This window comes from Macrotis lagotis, chromosome 5 (assembly GCF_037893015.1).
Source record: "Macrotis lagotis isolate mMagLag1 chromosome 5, bilby.v1.9.chrom.fasta, whole genome shotgun sequence".
NCBI lineage: Eukaryota > Metazoa > Chordata > Mammalia > Peramelemorphia > Peramelidae > Macrotis > Macrotis lagotis.
Window position 1 is genome coordinate 219,178,732 of NC_133662.1, and position 18,288 is coordinate 219,197,019.

Genomic DNA, 18,288 nt, shown 5'->3' on the forward strand with positions numbered 1-18,288 from the left:
GGACTTTTAAATTAATTTGGCTATGAAATGGAAAAAAATGTATGATAATGATTTAATGGAATAATTAAGATCAAATGAAGGGTTTTTGAGAGTTTTTGAGGTCCAGAAAGATGCTCCATATACTTCAACAACATGATATAGTTGCCAGAAATGTAAATAAGATACAGACTACATCAATGGAAGCATAACAAGGGAAATATGTGCCATACTATAATGCCAAGATATTCAAAATGATTTTTAATTTATTTATTATTCTACTATAAGCAAAGATAGTTTTCTCTATTTTTTTTTAAGATTTTGAGTTCCACATTTTTCTCCCTCCCTTTTCTCCCTTCCCTTGACAAGTAATCTGATATAGATTATATATGTAAAATCATTTTTTAGTTGTATTGTGAAAAAAAGAATAAGAATAAAAGGTAACAAAAAACCACAAGAGGGCCAAAAAATAAAGAATAAAACAATTTTTTTTTAGGTTTTTTGCAAACCAAACGGGGTTAAGTGGCTTGCCCAAGGCCACATAGCTAGGTAATTATTATTAAGTGTCTGAGGCCAGATTTGAACTCAGGTACTCCTAACTCCGAGACAGGTGCTCTATCCACTGCTCCACCTAGCTGCCCCCAAAACAAAATTTTTAATTGGGAAATAGTATGCTTTGGTCTTCATTCAGACTCCATGGTTTCTCTAGATGTGGATGGCATTTTCCATCACAGGTCCTTTAGAATTGTCTTTGATTATTTACTGCTGAAGAGAGCTAAGTCCATCATAATTGATCATCAACACAATGTTGCTGCTAATGTATACAATGTTCTCCAGCTTGGGCTCACTTCATTAACACCAGTTCATGTAAGTTTTTCCAGGCTTTTTTGATGTCTGCCCATTCATGATTTCTTACAGAACAAAAGTACTCCATCACATTCTTATATCATAGCTTGTTCAACCATTCCCCAATTGATGGACATCTCCTCAATTGGCAATTCTTTGCTATTACGTTACTATAAATACTTTTTGTACATGTGTATTGTTCCCTCTTTTTTATTATCTATTTGAGATGTAGACCTAGTAGTGATGTTACTGGATCAAAGGTATGCAGTTTTACTGCCCTTTGGGCCGAGTTCCAAATTACTTTCCAGAATGGTTGGATCACTTCACCACTCCACCAGTAGTACATTAGTGCCCCAGTTTTCCCATATCTCCTCCTGAAGTAAGGGAAATATTGGATGGAGAAATACACTTTATAGTTATTATTCTGTACCCTCTGTACTGATCATATATCTTCCAGCCTCCCCCCATTAAGTCTTTGACCCACCACCCCTCCTCTACATACCTCTCTTTAGGGCAGCTAGATGAATAGAGCACTGATCTTGGAGTCAGGAGGACAGGAGTTCAAATTCAGCCTCAGACACTTACTAGCTGTGTGACCTTGGGCAAGTCATTTAAACCTGATTACCTCTCATCCAGAGCCATCTCCATTTGTCCTGATTCATATCTGGCCCCTGGACCCAGATGGCTCTGGAGGAGAAAGTGAGACTGGTGAATTTAGCACATCATCCCCTCACTCAAATCTAGTTCCTGGGCCTATCATGGCCTCATCTCCATGATGTCATGGTCTTCTTTGAAAACAGGGGACAAAAAAAAATCAACAAACCACCCCCCCACCTCTCATTACCTCATCTTTGCTCTTTGAGCTACCAGCCCCCACCTACCTTTCTCTATGACCTCCTTAAAAGCTCAACTCACTCCTCATTTGAGCCACTTGCCTTCCTTTGCAGGGCCGCCACTCTGGAGGGAGCATCATCCGCCAAACTCTCTTTCCCCTTTCCCCTTTACTACTTATATTTGCTTGTCTTCATTGAAGGCAGCACACTTTGGAGGAGCGTCATCTTCCTTCTTATTCTTTCTTCCCTTTTAGCCAACCGATGTTCTCACCTGTCCAGCCTGTGGTTATTTCTTCTTAACTCCTACTTCAACTGAAATTCACTATCTCGGTGCTCCTCCAAAGAGCTTAACCTGTGAACTTTATGTAGTAACATGAATTTTTTTTATAGTACCTTGTACTTTCGTGCAACTTGTGAATTAAAATCTAAGCCTTTCTACCTGAGTCAGAGTGATTGGTGAATTCTTTACAAAACCAACCCATATCTATATTTAAAGACTCCCTTCCCTGAAATCCATTCCCCTGTCTTCACTCCAACATTAAACATTTTCCTTTTTTGAATATTATTACAAGATGCTTTTTTTCAAAAGAAATCCCTGTATTACTTTCTTTTTTTTTTAGTTTTTTTTTTTTTGCAAGGCAATGGGGTTAAGTGGCTTGCCCAAGGCCACACAGTTAGGTAATTATTATGTGTCTGAGGCCGGATTTGAACCCAGGTACTCCTGACTCCAGGGCCGGTGCTCTATCCACTGCGCCACCTAGCTGCCCCCCTGTATTACTTTGTTAAAGTTCTTTTTATTCTTGAGAACAAACCCCAAAATCTGAAATAGAAAGAAATGAAGGGGAACAAAACAAAAAGGAAATGTGATTTCCTTTTCAGGCTGCAAAAGGTTTGCATTATATCAGATTTAGTCAATGATATTCACACATGAACTCTACAAACTCACTTAAGAATTTTGCTGAGAGCACTCCTTGAAAACAAGGTAGACTGAGATGGATATGAGTAAATGCAACATTCAGTAAAATTTGGCTGAAACCAAAATACAAGGGGCACTTAAAACACAAGCTTGAGTGGATACAAAACAAGATCTAGGTGTGGAGTCCCTAAACAAGGTTTGGAGTAGATCCAGAACCTGGGGCAAACTCACAATTCCTTGTAACTATCTCAGGCATTCCTTGAGAGTTACTGAGGTCAGGATGACGTTCTGGATTCAGATACTCTAGATTTAAACAGTGTAATAATTGATGAATTTTCCAAATAATATAATAAAGCATTTTCTACATTCCCATTAACAAGAGCCTCCAGTTAATTACATTTTCTTGTAACACCTGTTAATGCAACTGGTGGTTAGTCAGAAGAAAGGCCTCATATACCATAATTTACAATTTACTAGATTACTACTATCCCAGTTGGAGAATTTCTTAACTCAGCATGTTGTTGTACAAATAAGCTATCTGGCTTAAACATAGACTTTGCTGTTGCTCAGCAATTCTTTTATTAATCTCTGGATAATTGCTGAGCAAACCATGCAAAATGACTATTCAGACATTCTTTTAAGAATTCCAGCCCATTCTTTTACCACTCACCATATGACCTCAACTTTATAACTCATTTACATAATACTTTATAGTTCACAAAGCACTTTCCTGAATGTAAGATAGGTAATGTGAGTAGTATACCCATCTGTTTCCAAAGGAGGAAACTGAGGCTGAAAAATTAAGTTTAAAACTGAAACTTTGATCTAGGCCTTTAGATTACAGATTAGTTATATTTCCTGCTATATCACAACTACTTTATAAATTTAATTCAATTTAACAAATGTATTAAATACCTATTATAAGGTTTAAGCCAAATGATGACTTCTCTCATATTCTCATTTCCATTTTAGCATATCAGTGTCTTTGTACCTTCCTATTATTATATTATATTCTCAATACTCTCATCTTCTAAGTCAACAAATATTTATCAGAGTATTTATGTTCCAGTCAATTTGCCAAGTACTGGGAATACACTGTGAGGAAGGGACCTCCATAAGTTTGGACATAATTTTTTTTTGCAAGGCAATAGGGTTGTGTCTTGCTCAAGGTCACACAGCTAGATCATTATTGTGTCTGAGGCTAGATTTGAATTCAGGTCCTCCTGTGCCACCTAGCTGCCTTGTTTTGTCATAATTAAATTACATATGTGTTATACTCCAGAATTTTGCCTCAAGAAAGAGCAAAACAGAATTTGGTTAACATACACCTTTATTAATATTTTTCTAAGTTCACTTATTATACAGGTATGTGAGGTGGGGCCAAGCTATAGAGAGCCAGACCCGCCCCAAAGATACAGCTTGGAAGTGGGCCCTTATATATTCCACTTTCAGAAGATAGGATCTGAAAAGCCACCTCTGGCTTCTCTAGTCAAAAGAAGGGAACAAGCCCCCAACTTGGGATGATGCCACTTCAACTCAGGTTGGAGCAAAGGAGCTGGATATCAAATATTCTATTAAAAGGAGTGCCTTCTCAGTTATGCTAAAGACCTCCATGAAAGCACTGTGAACCTTCCCCCTCCTGGATGTCACACCCAGTGGTGAGGAAAATGTGGGTGTTTGGGTTCCACAAGAATGTAAAGGGAGGATTGTAAATTGACATTGCAAAGACTAGGATCTGCCTATATTGTTGCCTATGGGCAGGTGAGTTAAGATAAAACATCAACCTGCCCCACCTGTTTAAATTAACCTAGAGTCTTGACCTCTTTTAACACATGCTCAAGGAGATCTAGCTGTTCTTGCTTATTAGTATAATGGGGGGGGGGATGTATAGGAACCAATGTATCAATTAAATATGCAACCCCAGCCTGTGATTGGCATTGGGGGGCAGGAACAAAGCCTTTCAAAGTCCATAAAAGAGCTTGTATTTTGGGATTTCCCCATTCCCCTCTCCCACCATGAGAGAGGTGTGCCATTTTGTTGAGAATCTTAATAAAAACCATTTTAATCACTCTGGATAAAGTATTCTCAAGCCATTTATAACAGTGATCCTAGATATAATGTGATTTGTTATTAGAAGCCATCAAAAGACAAATCAAAGTCCCTGCACTCAAGGAGTTTATATTCTAATTTAGAAGCAATCATCCCCATATGTAGTTATATGTAAAATATGTACAAAAAACATAAAAGAGAACTTTAGGAGAGGAAGACCATTGGTCTAGAGGGTCCAGTGAAGGTCTTATGTAGAAGGTGGACCCTGAAATGTGAAGGAATCCAGGGATTCCCCTCCTGATTATGTTTCTTACTTTCTTACATCAGTATAGGGTCTTCTTATCTTGGAACATGAATCTCTCCACCCTGTTGCCCCCCTTCCTCACTAGGAGTTCATCCCAGTGTCTCCATTTGGGGGAGGGGTCCAAAGCTGACCTTCTGACTTTCTGGACTTCATAATACCCCTACACTGTTCCTTCTCCACTTTCCACTCCTTTTCAGCTCTTTCCTGTTTTGTTTTCTCCCATTAGAATGAGAGTTCCTTGATTAGAGATTATTTCTTTATACTTATATTTTTTACCCCAGCACTTATTAGCATAGTGCCTGGCATTGTAGTAGAGAAAATATTTGACAAGAGAAATAAGTTCTATAATTAATTTGCTCTGATCTGGCCTTTCATTTAACATTGAACTTTATACCATTGCTCAAGGTCATTGACCCACCTATATGCCTCTACCCTCATCCATTATTTAATGGAGGGTAGAGTATTTATTAGACCTCTAGCTAGGTGTAAGAGGTATCAGTCTTGGGCCCCCTCCTCAAGAGAGGTTCTGGGAGGAACTCCTTGATGTTGGCCCTCCATCCTCTCTAATCAGAAGGATGGAGGAGCAGGGGGTCCTGAGGAGGTATGAGTTTCAGAGTTGATTTGTAGGAAGAGGGGTATGGAGACAGTGGATCTGGGAGGAACTCTCAGAACTCTCAGAACCAGTAACTAGATTATCAGAGTTTATTGTAACCAAACCAAAAATAGAAATGTCCCAACATTCCTAGGGTCAAGAGTCAGAGGTCCAGGGAGAGGCAAATGAGGACCAAAGGGTAGACCATTTGGGAAAAAGGAGGGCTGGCTAAATATCAGGAAGATATTTTCCCTGTTGTTTGTTTCAGGAAGATATTTCTCAACTGTTGTTCCTTCATCATTATCATGGATTTTTCAGGAATAAAAACATTTAGTGCCTGCTATCCATCACTCTACTAAGTGCTGAGAATACAAACAGGATGGCAGAAGAGCAGGAGAAAGAAGTCAAAGATATCTAAAGGACAGAAAGTACCGGTGAGGTGTGAGTACCAAGGTGGATTCATCATGGAGAATGATGCGATTTCCCAATGATGAGTTTCCTAGGACCAGAATGTGTGAACCTTTAACACTGGTCTCTATTGTGAGGAATATGGGGGTCTTTGGCTTCCACATGAATGTGAAGGGAAATTATTAGCTTACATTACAAAGACTAGGGTCTGTCTGTATTGGTGCCTATGGACAAGTTAGATCAGGTCTGCCCCACCTAGTTCTGAGTTACCAGGGTCTGCTGCACCTGCTCAAGGAGATTACTGTTCCCTCCCCTGTGGGGGCAAATGTATCAATCAGATTGTGAGTCCAGCCAATGAGTGGCACAAAGTGGGAAGTAAAAGTCTTTCAAAGTGCATATAAGACCTAACATTTCTGGTATTTGGTGCCCCTCTTTCCTTTAGAGAGGTGACCCTTTTACTAAGATGTCTATAAAAGCCATTTTTAATCACTCTGGACTAAGTATTTATGAACCATTTATAACATCTATGTTTGGTAATTGTAAAGTGAATTCTTTAATGAAAACTTTTTTTTACTATTTGCTACAGCTATAAAATTTCATCATTTCTTTCATAATTATTTTTAAATGGAAATTGAGAGTTGAGAGATGCTGGTGAAGGTAGTTCTGTTGTGATTTAGCAGAAGGAATGCTGCTAATCAAAATCACTCTCCAAGTGGATCCTTGTATATTTATCAAATAATGTATCCCTGATAAATCTGGCTAAAATTAAAAAAAAAACCCACAGATTTTTCTTTTTTTCTTCCACATGGATATTTGACTTACCCAGATTAAGAAGTACCTCATTCTTCTTGGTTTTAGGAACTAATTGACTAAAAGATATTTGTTAATTACTTGTTGTATGCCGCTAGGCATACATTAGAGCAGGGACAGGGAACCTCTGTATTGTTCTGAAGGTGCCTTGGCAACCTTAGACAGGACTTGAAATTCAATAAATCCAGTAGTAGCTTTTTGGAGTGAATTAATTATTTGACCAAATATAGCCTACAAATGATTTTATAAATATCCCAATGACCCTTGACAGACATACACAAAAGTGCTGTATCTGTTCCAAGGACCTAACATTCTAATAAGCTGAGATAATAAAAAGAATGGAGGGAAAGCCAGGAAGTTTGGGAAATAAATGTGAGGACAGTATTTATTTGATTATGATTCCAGAGTCGAAAAGAGGGGCCCAATGGGACAGATGACAAGAAGACTGCCAGGGAAAATGAGTTCCAGTTCAATTCAAAAGCATTTATTAAATGTCTACTAGGTGCCAGGTTACAAGGCTAAGGGTACAAAAAAGAAAATGAAAGCTAATCTGTCCCCTCTAAATATTTTAACTAATTAATTTAATTAATCTAATTAGATTTTAATCTAATGGGGGAAAATAAAATACAAAAGGAAGCCAAAACTTGGAAATGAGTATTAGGGTGGGGCTACTGTGATACAGGGGAAAGATGAAGAGAATTGTGAATGTAACAGAAAAAATTTGGATGGAGATGTAAATTGACTTGAAGTTGTAAATTGACTTGAAGTTATAAATTGACTTGAAGTAGAGAATTATGATAACAGAAACAATTGTAATCTTAAAAGCTGCTTGAGTGGAGACCCTCCCCATTCATGAATGTAAAAATTGTATCCTGATCTCCTTAGGTTTTACCTCTACCTAATTCCAGGTTCATTATAGAGAAAGGGAGTTCACCTTTTGCCCTCTGGATGAGAGGTAAGACATAAAAACCTGGGTTTGACCCTGGCTCAGGGCTGCAGTCTTCTCTGACCATGGCCCAGTCAATGCTGCTTGGCTGTTCTTTTATCTCTCTCTCACTCTCTAGCCCTTCCTATGTCTTGTAACCTTTTTGTTTGGGTTTTTTTTTTTTTAGAATTTTGCAAGGCAAATGGGGTTAAGTGGCTTACCCGAGGCCACACAGCTAGGTAATTATTAAGTGTCTGAGACCGGATTTGAACCCAGGTACTCCTGACTCCAAGGCCGTTGCTTTATCCACTACACCACCTAGCAGCCCCTCTTGTAACCTTTTTAATAAATTTTTGTTTTATTTCCACCCCTGCTATCTCAAGTCTGAATAATGATTCCTCATAGGCAAAACCGAACTCAAGTAGACAGCGGCTACAACTGGAGGGTGGAAATCAAGCCCACTTGCTGATGGAAAATGGAGACTTACCTGGAAAATTCAGCTCTCTGCTCTCTCTAAGAGTTTAGTGTTCCACCCTCCAGACCTCCAATCACAGGGGGAAGGAAACTGAGTGTCCAGAGCTAAGAAGTTTGATCCTTCCAGGAGATAAATTTTGGTCCAGAGGGTACTGCTGGTCAGACAGCAAGGTCTGGCATTGCAGAGAACAGTAGCAGGTAGGGTCAACTGCAAGAAGATGGCAGGGATTCAGTGTGAAGAATAGTTGGGCCCAACTAGCTATATTGATCCAGATATTCCAGTACGAATCTTAGGGTGGGGTTATAGAACTAAAAGGGTACAACAGGTTCTTATAAGTTGCTAACCTAAAATTTAGAACCTTAAAAGTGGAGTTAAAATAGCATAGCAACAACAATAAAGAAAAATAGATTAGACACAAAGTTTTATTTCTCAGGGATTTTACCCACCACCATTAGATAATAGAGACCATCTCAGGAAATGATCTCCCCAGCTGAGTGAGATCAGAAAATTTAAACAGTAACAAGGAGAGGGGAACAGAATATACATAACAAGAGTAGACCATTCTATTTGATATAAGAGGAAAACTCTTCTATGGAGTTATTTTCTTTGAGGAAGGTAACTTGTTTTTGAAGTCTAAAGGTGGACTGAATTTTTTTCTTGATTTAAGGAGGGTCAGACAAAATTATCTTTTCAAATTATAAAGAGGGCTGGACTAGTCTTCCTTTCAAAGTCTGAAGAGGACACATTCCAATTCTTACAATAGCTAAGAAAAACAAGCTTTTACTAGGAAAATAGTTTATAAAAATTTAAAGTAATTATATTTAACAAGGGAAATGTCCATCAGAATGGACAGAAAACTTCATGAAGGACCTAGGACTTAAGCTGGTTCTTGAAGAATAATTGACACTTGGATGGGGGTATCAGAATGGCATAGGAGGAAACATCTGCACAAAAGCTGGAATGAGTAGCCTAGTTTGAGGTCAGTAATAAGACTTACCTAAATGGAACTGGAGGGTCAACTTGTAGTGAGAGGAGGCCTGGATTTTGCTGGTTTGACATGGTTTTTAATCACTTTAATAGATTATCCTAGCTGGGTAATCTTTGGGGAAAGTTATTTAGTCACTAACCTTCAGTTAATCTGTGAAATGGGGATAATTCCAATACCTACCATATTTCCCCATGAATAAGATGAACCCATTTTTGAAAAATTTGGGGTCTAAAAACTGGCAGCATCTTATACAGTGGCTGCAGATTGTTTGTACTTTCATTTTTCACTTTTTTGTTTTTACTTCCATTTCCTACTTTTTTGCACTTGTCTTTGTGCTCATTGTTATGCATTTGTTATTAGTATATTAGGTGATGTTTTGCCACATTCTGCCCAGAAATGACTTGGAAAAGATTTTCATACAATGCTGAATTCAAATTAAAAGTGATCCGGGGGTGGCTAGATGGCATAGTGGAAAGAGCACCAGCCCTGGAGTCAGGAGTACCTGAGCTCAAATCCAGCCTCAGACACTTAATAATTAACTGGCTGTGTGGCCTTGGGCAAGCCACTTAACCCCATTGCCTTGCAAAAAAAACCTAAAAAAAAGAAAAGTGATCCAGTTTGCAAAAGTGAATGGAAATTGTGCTGCTGAATGTCAGTTTGGTTATCCTCCAACTGAGAAAACAATCCAAGACTGGCTATGGGAAGAAGAAAACCTATTGAAAATGCCACAGCAGAAGTCAGCCAAATGGCCTAATTTTGAGAGGGAATTGAAGATATGACTTGAAGAACAAAAGTCCATTGGAATTCTTGTGTCCACAAGGATGGTTCAGCATGAGACAAGAATTCCTGATGAAAAAGAAGTTACTGATTACAAAGGGCATACAATTGGTGCTTCAGATTCATGAAAGTGAATGGACTAAGCATGCATCCATGCACCAGACTTGCCCAAAAAGATGCTTGAAAGCTATGAGAGCAGAGAAGGTCCTTGAATTTCATGATGAATAAAACTTGAGTTCAATAACTTTATGTAATATATTTTTTTTCAAATTTTGGGTCCCCAGATTAAGGTGTGGCTTATTCAGGGGAGTATCTTGTACATGTGGAAATACAGTACCTCACAATGTTCATAAGAAGATACTAAATGTTAGTTATTGTTATTAGAAGTTTAAAGACCTAAATTGCATGCATTGTTCTTCAACTAGCAGGCAATGTGACCTTGGGCAAGTCAAGTAACTGTTCACTTGAAAAGAGCTATAACACACTAAACACTTTACCTCTGCTCCTATTTCCTCACTTGTAGGGTGAGGTAATTAGACCAGATCTTTTCTGAGGTTCTTTTTAGCTTCCCTCCCCAATTCTGTGATTCTATGAGTTTAGGATTGCTTGGGGTTCCCCAATTCTAGATTTTTGTATATGGCATTTTCCCTGATCTTTCAAGAACCTTGTAAGGTAGGTATTGCAAGTGTTATTATCTCTATCTCTTTTTTTAAATTTTTAATAAATATTTTTATTTGTTTTTTTAACAATATCCCACCCATCTTATTTATTTATTTTTATTTTTTTAATTTTAAAATTTTGTTTTCCAATTATATATAATAGTAATATATATCCATCATTTTTTGCAAGATTCTGAATACTTCAATTTTTCCCCTACCTTCCCTTCCCCCCCAATAGAAGGCTGTCTGATAATCTCTATATTGTTTCCATGCCATACATTGATGTAAATTGAATGTGTTATGAGTAAATATAACCCCCCCAAGAAGATGAGAAACCTCAAGAATAGAGAGAAAGAAAAAAAAAATGTACTTCAGTCTGTGTTCAGATTCTAATGTCTCTGTTTCTGGGGTGAGTTGCTTTCTTTATCGTAAGTCCACCAGTGCCCCGACCCGTGGGACAGCAAAGTGGGGTGTCGAGAAGGACCCAGCCTGAAAAGGAATGGGTGAGAATAAGGAGAGTGAGACCCAAGGATGGTGGATAAGGTCTGAGTTTATTTGAAAAAAGTACATGCTTATATATTGTAGAGAAGGAACAAGGGAGTTAGCTTAGGGGTGGAGTTGGTATGCCTTGGCCTGAGAGAAGGGATAGTCTGTGGTCAGTTTGTTCTTGATAACGGAGGGTGAGGCCTCTTTCCTTTATCTTGGCCCTTGGTATGCCTGGAATTTTGTTTGCTCGTTTTATCTTATCTGCCATGGGGCTTCTTGGCTCCTGGTATGTCTGGAATTTGTTTGCTCTTTTTATCTTATGGGGCTTCTTGGCCCCTGGCATGTCCCCCTTTTTTGTATTAAATTTATGGGCAGGATCCCTGTCTTAGGCTGTGCAACTTGATTTTCATGCTTGGTATCCATGACCAGGAGAGGACCTTAGCGAGGTCCTTGTTATCTCCTGTAGGATCTGATGTTCCCAAGTCATGGAGTCGCACTAAATCCGGTCATTGGGTATCACTGCAGCCTTTAGGGGGTGCCTTTCCTTGAGCAGATGCACGCATACCAAGGTGGGCAAGGTGTAAGAGCAGCGAACCTCAAGGGTTCCATTTGGAGGTCCTCACAGGACCCTTGGCTTTTCAATTGGTGATATAAGACCGAAACTGGTTTTCCAAGGGCTGAGTCAATTTGGGATTTGACAAAGTTGGTCAGTCTCCTGAAGGCCCATGGTCCAAAATAAATTAGAATTAGGAAGCCAATTAACAGGTCTAGAAGGCTTGGGAGCAGAGTAGAGAGCCAGGGGGATGTGGAAAACCAATTTTTATACCATGCCTCACCTTTCTCTCTCTCCCTTTTTCTTTTTTCCAGGCTATCCTTAACCCTTTGCAGACTGTCTTCTACCAGGCCAAGTTTATCCTTAAAAAAACAGCATTCTTCCTTTAGTGCTGCGCAGAGTCCCCCCTGTTGTAAAAATAACAAATCAAGACCGTGTCTATTTTGTAATGCTACTTCAGCTAGAGAGGCAACAGAATCTTTTAGGTGTTCTAACCCTGCTTGAAGTTCTGAGAGATCCTTATCAATAGCAGCGCTAAGCTGGGTGTACTATGCATTGGAGGAGACTAAGGAGGCAATACCTGTACCAGAGCCAACAAACCCAAGTCCAATCAGGACCGCGAGTGTAACTGCTGTCAGGGGTTCTCTTTTGTCTCTGATAAGGGTACCCTTTCCATGTTCCCAAAATTGGAGGAATTCCTCCGGGTAGTGGACAGTTAGGTGAGGAAAAAGGGAGACAAGGACACAATAGTCCTTTTTCTCAAGGAATTGTTTGGTGTCCACAAAGGTGGTTAGTCCTGACGAGCAGGCAAGATAGGTATTAGGAGGGGGCATAAGTATTAATAAGGGTACTTTGGTTACATACTGTGTCTAGCTGAAGAGGGGGGAGCATTTGTGGGCCAAGGAGACAATTTCCCTGACCGGAGATTTTTGCAAGAGTGAGGCCTTGGGATTCCCCAGTGCCCCATCTGAGATCATCTGTTCTGTTGGAGTGTGTGATGTTCCCGAATTGAGCAATACCTTCATAGAAGGGCGGGGAAGAGGAATAGCAGATCCAGCATTCTTCCAATGAAGAATTCTGCATCTGGGTCAAAGCTTGCACAGAGGCATTAATGAGAGTAAGTATGATATGGGTAGTAGAGGGACCGCTAGCAGGGAGGGTGGGTCTATAAGGGACTGTGTTGAGGGAGATGGGTGCTGGGAGTAGGTTGGTCCAAGGGTCTGGTATTATAGATGTTAGCATTAGGCCCAATGGCCACTGGTTGGGAGGGTGTGGGGATGGTTTGGGTGAGTTTGATGGTGAATATAGTTCCAGGGTCATATTTAGACTTATATAATCGAGTCCCCAGGTATATCCCCTTTCCCATCCGTGCGCCTCTTTCCCTTTTGCAGTAAACTGAATTTCCAGGGGGTTGCACCATTGGTTGTTAGTCTGGCAAGAATTCTGAGTGAGGCTATAGTTGGCGGCGACTGTTATTCAGTCTGTTTCTGAGTGTTTTATCCAGTACCCAGTACCTGTTGTTTCACAACCCCACTGTTTGCAGAAATAATCTGCCGGTCGGCCGCAACGTGGGTGGGTCCGTGCATATCCAGGGCATACATAGAAGGATAGGCTGGCAAGCTTTCCTCTTCGGTCTTTAGTGAGGCATCCAGTGGGTCCCGCATATGGGCCCCACATCACACTCCATCCTGAATCGTATTGCGAGAGTTGACAAAGGTCGGGGTATAGAGGAGGCCATGGGGCGGTTGAATCTACTTTAGATGTGCTCCAAACACGGGAGCCTCGGGAGTCTTCAACGGACCAGGTATAGTTGAGTAGTCTGTATGAGCAGGATAGCGGTAAGAGCAGGCATAAGACGAGGGCCTTCATGCTGGATCCCTTATCTACAAGAGAGCACAGAGGGAGATTTCTCAGGGGGTTCCCTGGGTGGATTATGTAGTTTTACTAGACACTCAGGCAGCCATCTAGCATTTTGAGCTGATGAATCATAAATACAGGCATGTCCTTTACCCCAGATAAGGACTGGGTCAGGTCCTTGCCATTTGTTGGAGATGGGATCTCTCCACATAGCCTGTGCATAGTTGTGTTCAGTAGTGGGATGCCAAAGGCGATCTGCTGCAGATTTGGCATTAGCATCAAGGGAGAGGAAATTGAGGACAAAGAGGGCATGGTTAAGAATAGTTTTAGTATTGTTAATCTTGGGGTAGAGTGTCTCTGACCCTTTCTGTAATTTAGTAATCATGCTTTTGAGCGTTTGGTGGGCTCTTTCTACAATGCCCTGTCCTTGAGGGTTATAAGGAATTCCTGTAATATGTTTGATACCTAAACTCTGACAGAAGTTACGGAAGGAGGCGCTTGCATATCCGGGGCCATTGTCTGTTTTAATGATCTTAGGGTTGGGGAGTGTAGCCAAGGCAGCCAGAACATGGTTAATAACATGGCGGGTAGCTTCACTGCTCTGGGGGGTGGCAAAAATAAACCCACTGAAGGTGTCGATAGAAACATGGATGTACTTAAGCTTTCCAAAAGGTGCATAGTGGGTGACATCCATCTGCCAGACTTCACCAGGAACCAACCCCCGGGGATTGACGCCGAGGTGTGGCTCTGGGAGCAGGACAAGACACCCTGGGCACTGTTTGACAATTTGTCTTGCTTGTTCCCTGGTTATGCCAAATTTAAGCCTGAGTGTCTGTGAGTTTAGGTGGTGCAGCTTGTGGGCCCGCGTGGCAGCCTCTAGGGGACACAGAAACGCAGGCTCATAAGCTACCCCACAGAAACCTGTTCCTTTTCCTAAAAATGGGTCTTGAGTTGCCCGGTCCACTTGTGCGTTCCCTTCCGTCAGGGGGCCTGGGAGGTCAGAATGGGCACGAATATGACCAATGAAAAAGGGTTGACTTCTGGAAAGTATGAGTGACTGTAACTTGGCAAAGAGAGGGGAGGCATTGGTAGATGGTCGTATATAAGGGACAGTTACTAAAAGGGGTACCGAGTGGGCAACGTAGGCACTATCTGTGTACAGATTTAAAGGATCAGGGACTGCCTCAAAAGCCCAGATGATTGCAGCAAGCTCTACAAGTTGTGCTGAGGTGTATGGGAAGGTGAGGGAGGTGATCTTCCCATTTACACTCACTGTGGCTTTCCCAGATGCTGAGCCATCTGTGAAGATGAGATGGGCCTCCTTGAGGGGTGCCCTTTTAGTTATTTTGGGGAAGACTACAGGTGTTATTTGCAGGAACTGAATAAGTTTGTCAGGGGGGTAGTGATTGTCTATGACCCCCGGGAATGAGATACAGCTCACAGCCCAGTCATCATCGTTTAATAGGAGCCAATTTATTTGTGATGCTGTGTATGGGCAAATGATGCGATCAGGTTCTTTGCCAAAGAGTCTTACTGCAGCTTCTCTTCCTCCTTTAAGGAGGTCAGCGGTGAGGTGTGGGTATGATGGGAGAATTTTGGTGGGGGTGGCTGGCATGTGTATCCAGAAAAGTGGATGATTTTGCCAAAGCAGGCCAGTGGGAGAGAGATTTGTGGGAAAGAGCAAAAGCCAGAGAGGCTTTTCAGGGCTGTAATATCCTATGTGTTGGTTTTTTTATGGCTTGCTCGACTAGCATCAGGGCTGAGCGGGCTTCTGGTGTCAAGGAGCGTGGGGAGGTGGGCTCTGGGTCTCCCTTTAAGATGTCAAATAATGGCTTTAATTCCCCTGTTGTTAGTTTTAAATAGGGTTGGAGCCAATTGATGTCTCCTAGTAATTTCTGAAAATCATTGAGGGAATTCAAATGATCAATACGAATATGGGCTTTCTGGGTCAAGATTTTGTTAGTAAAAAGTTCAAATCCAAGAAATAACTGGGGGGGTCGGGTCTGAACTTTTTCCGGGGAGATCCGGAGTCCTCTTTTTTCTAGTGCCTCTATAAGTTTCTGAGAGATAGTTACCAATTCTTTTTCCGTAGGTCCCGCAAGGAGGATATCGTCCATATAATGGATGATATAGAGTGAGGGATATTGCATCCTAAAGAGGTCAATAGTCTGGGCTACGTACTTTTGGCAGAGTGTAGGGCTATTGGTCATGCCCTGGGGTAAGACTTTCCATTGAAAGTGTGGGAATGGGCCACGGCAATTGGTGATGGGTAGGCTAAAGGCAAAGCGTTTGCAGTCAGCGGGATGGAGAGGGATTGAGAAAAAACAATCTTTGAGGTCAATAACTACCTTGGTAAAACCTTCAGGGATGGCTACAGGCGAGGGAAGACCAGGTTGCACTGCCTCCATGGGGATCATAGTTTTATTAACCACTCTGAGGTCATGTAAAAGTCGCCATTTACCTGAGCATTTTCGGATGACAAAAATGGGAGTGTTCCAGGGGGACACAGAAGGTTCGATGTGTCCTGCATCTAATTGTTCCTGCACTAATCTAAAGGCTGCATCCAATTTAGCCTTAGGAAGGGGCCACTGGTCAATCCAGACGGGATGGTCATCTTTCCATGATATTTTTTCCGCCTGTAGTGCAGGGGGACCAGTGGCCCTTATAAAAAATGGTTTTCAAACCCTAATCCCAAGCGCCCTGTTTTTCCTGTAATTTGCAAAGGGAGCGGTTGGCCTTGCTTTTCTTTTCCAAGGCCTTGTCCAGGGAGAAATCCTTGAGCAAGCATCTGGCTGGTTACTGTAAAATTAGGGCTGAACATAATGACTCCCATTTGGGAGAGAATGTCTCTTCCCCAGAGGTTAACAGGGAGGCCAGGGACTACATAGGGTCCAACAGTACCTACATTTCCTTCCTCATCTTTCCAGGGGAGCCATTGAGAACTTTGTAGGGCATTTTGAGATTGTCCTATTCCTTGTAGGTGGGTCATAGAGGGCTGAAGAGGCCAGGAGGGCGGCCAACTTTCTTTGGAGAGGACTGTGGAGTCTGCCCCAGAATCTAGTATGCCGGAAAAGATCCGGCCCTGAATGGTTAATTTAAGTGTAGGGCGTTCCTGTGAAATGGTTTGAGCCCAAAAAACATCTGAAGACCCTGGGTTGGAAGCTCCCCTCCTTTGTGTAACTGTTGAATATTGGGTTTGCAGGGGGAGCGGGAGTGCTTGGGCAAGGCATTGTCCTTTCTGAATAGTGATGGAGTTATTAAGAGCGGACACCATTATTCTAATTTCTCCTGTATAATCATTGTCTACAAGAGAGGGGGGACGATAAGGTCACCCAAGGTGGAGGAGGCGCGGCCAATTATAAGAAAAAGGAATCCCTGAGGGGGGGGGCCATAGACGCCAGTGGGGATCATACTGGGACCATCCTCAGGGTTTAATATTGTACAGGAGGAGGAACACAAGTCCACCCCTGCGCTCCCTGTGGTGGCTCTGCGTAATGGTAGGTGGGCAAGCTGTTCCCCAAGGCTTGCGGGTTGGGGGTTGTTTGAGGGGCCCAGGGCTGGCCCCTCTTGCCGTTTCCCGGAAAGGGGACAATGGGTTGGCCTTCAGCGTTGGTGGTGGATCGACAGGTGTTGGCCCAGTGCTTTCCTTTCCTACATCTGGGGCAGAGGGTCTGTGGTTGATTAGGTCTTTGGTAAAAACCTCCTGTGCTGGTGTTGGTAATTGGGCATTGGCGGGCAAAGTGGCCTTCCTGGCCACACCTAAAACGGGTCTTAGATTGGTCAGAGTGCTGAAGGGCTGCCCCAACAGCTAAATGAACTGCCTGCGTAAGGGGGTCTATGTCTCTACAGAGTCTTATCATTTCATCTAAGGTTTTGTCTCTCCATTTTCCCCGTTAAAATGGAGCGGCAAGTGGCATTGGCATTCTCGTAGGCTAAGCGTCTAACAAGCTGGTCATCAGCCGCTTCCTGCCCTAGGGTCCTCTCTGTGGCTTCCAGGAGCCTGCTTACATATTCTGAGAATTCCTCCTGGTTTCCTTGGACAATTTTATTGAGGGGTGCAAAAGGGGAGCCGGTGTTGGGAAGGGCCCGCCAGGCAGAAATGGCAGCACTAGCTGCCTGAGCAAGCAATCCAATCGGGAGATGGGACTGCCGGGTTTCACTAGCGTACTTGCCCTGCCCTGTGAGTTTTTCATAAGCTCCCTTAGAAGTTTTATAGGTAGTTGAAGCAATGGTTTGACAACGATCAAAAAAATCAGCCTTCCAGGTGAGGAACTGTCCTCGTGTAAGTACTGCCTGGACGACCCTGAGCCACTCGGAGGGGAGAAGATATCCCCCATGGGAGATGGCTTCTAGTGCGGAGAGAGTAAAGGGGGCATTAGGCCCATAGGTCTTAACAGCTGTATGTAAGTCTTTCAAAGTTTTGAAGTGGATTTTTCTATAATTTAGTGATTTTTGTTCCCCTAGACTATCTGCCACTTCCCTTTCATCTTCCCTGTTCCTATTCTCCTCTTCCTCTTCTCCTTCGCTATGGGAAGACTCGGGGGGGCTCAGCCTCTCCTGCATCGGGGTCACTATCATCTTGGCGGGATCTTGTCATGACAGGGAACGCCATCTGTTTTTTATAATTCATGGCAGCTCCTGCCTTAGAGTGTCTCTGTTTTGTTTTGTTTTCACTTCTGGTTTTCGAATTAAACTGGTTTTTTAAGAAGGGGATTTTAAGGGACCTTTGTAATGAATCCTGTAGGGCAGACAACTCACCGGAGAGCTGCGCATATTGCGTTTGGAGATCTAAAACCTCACGGAGTTCTTTTACTTGCGCGGATAGTTGCTCCCG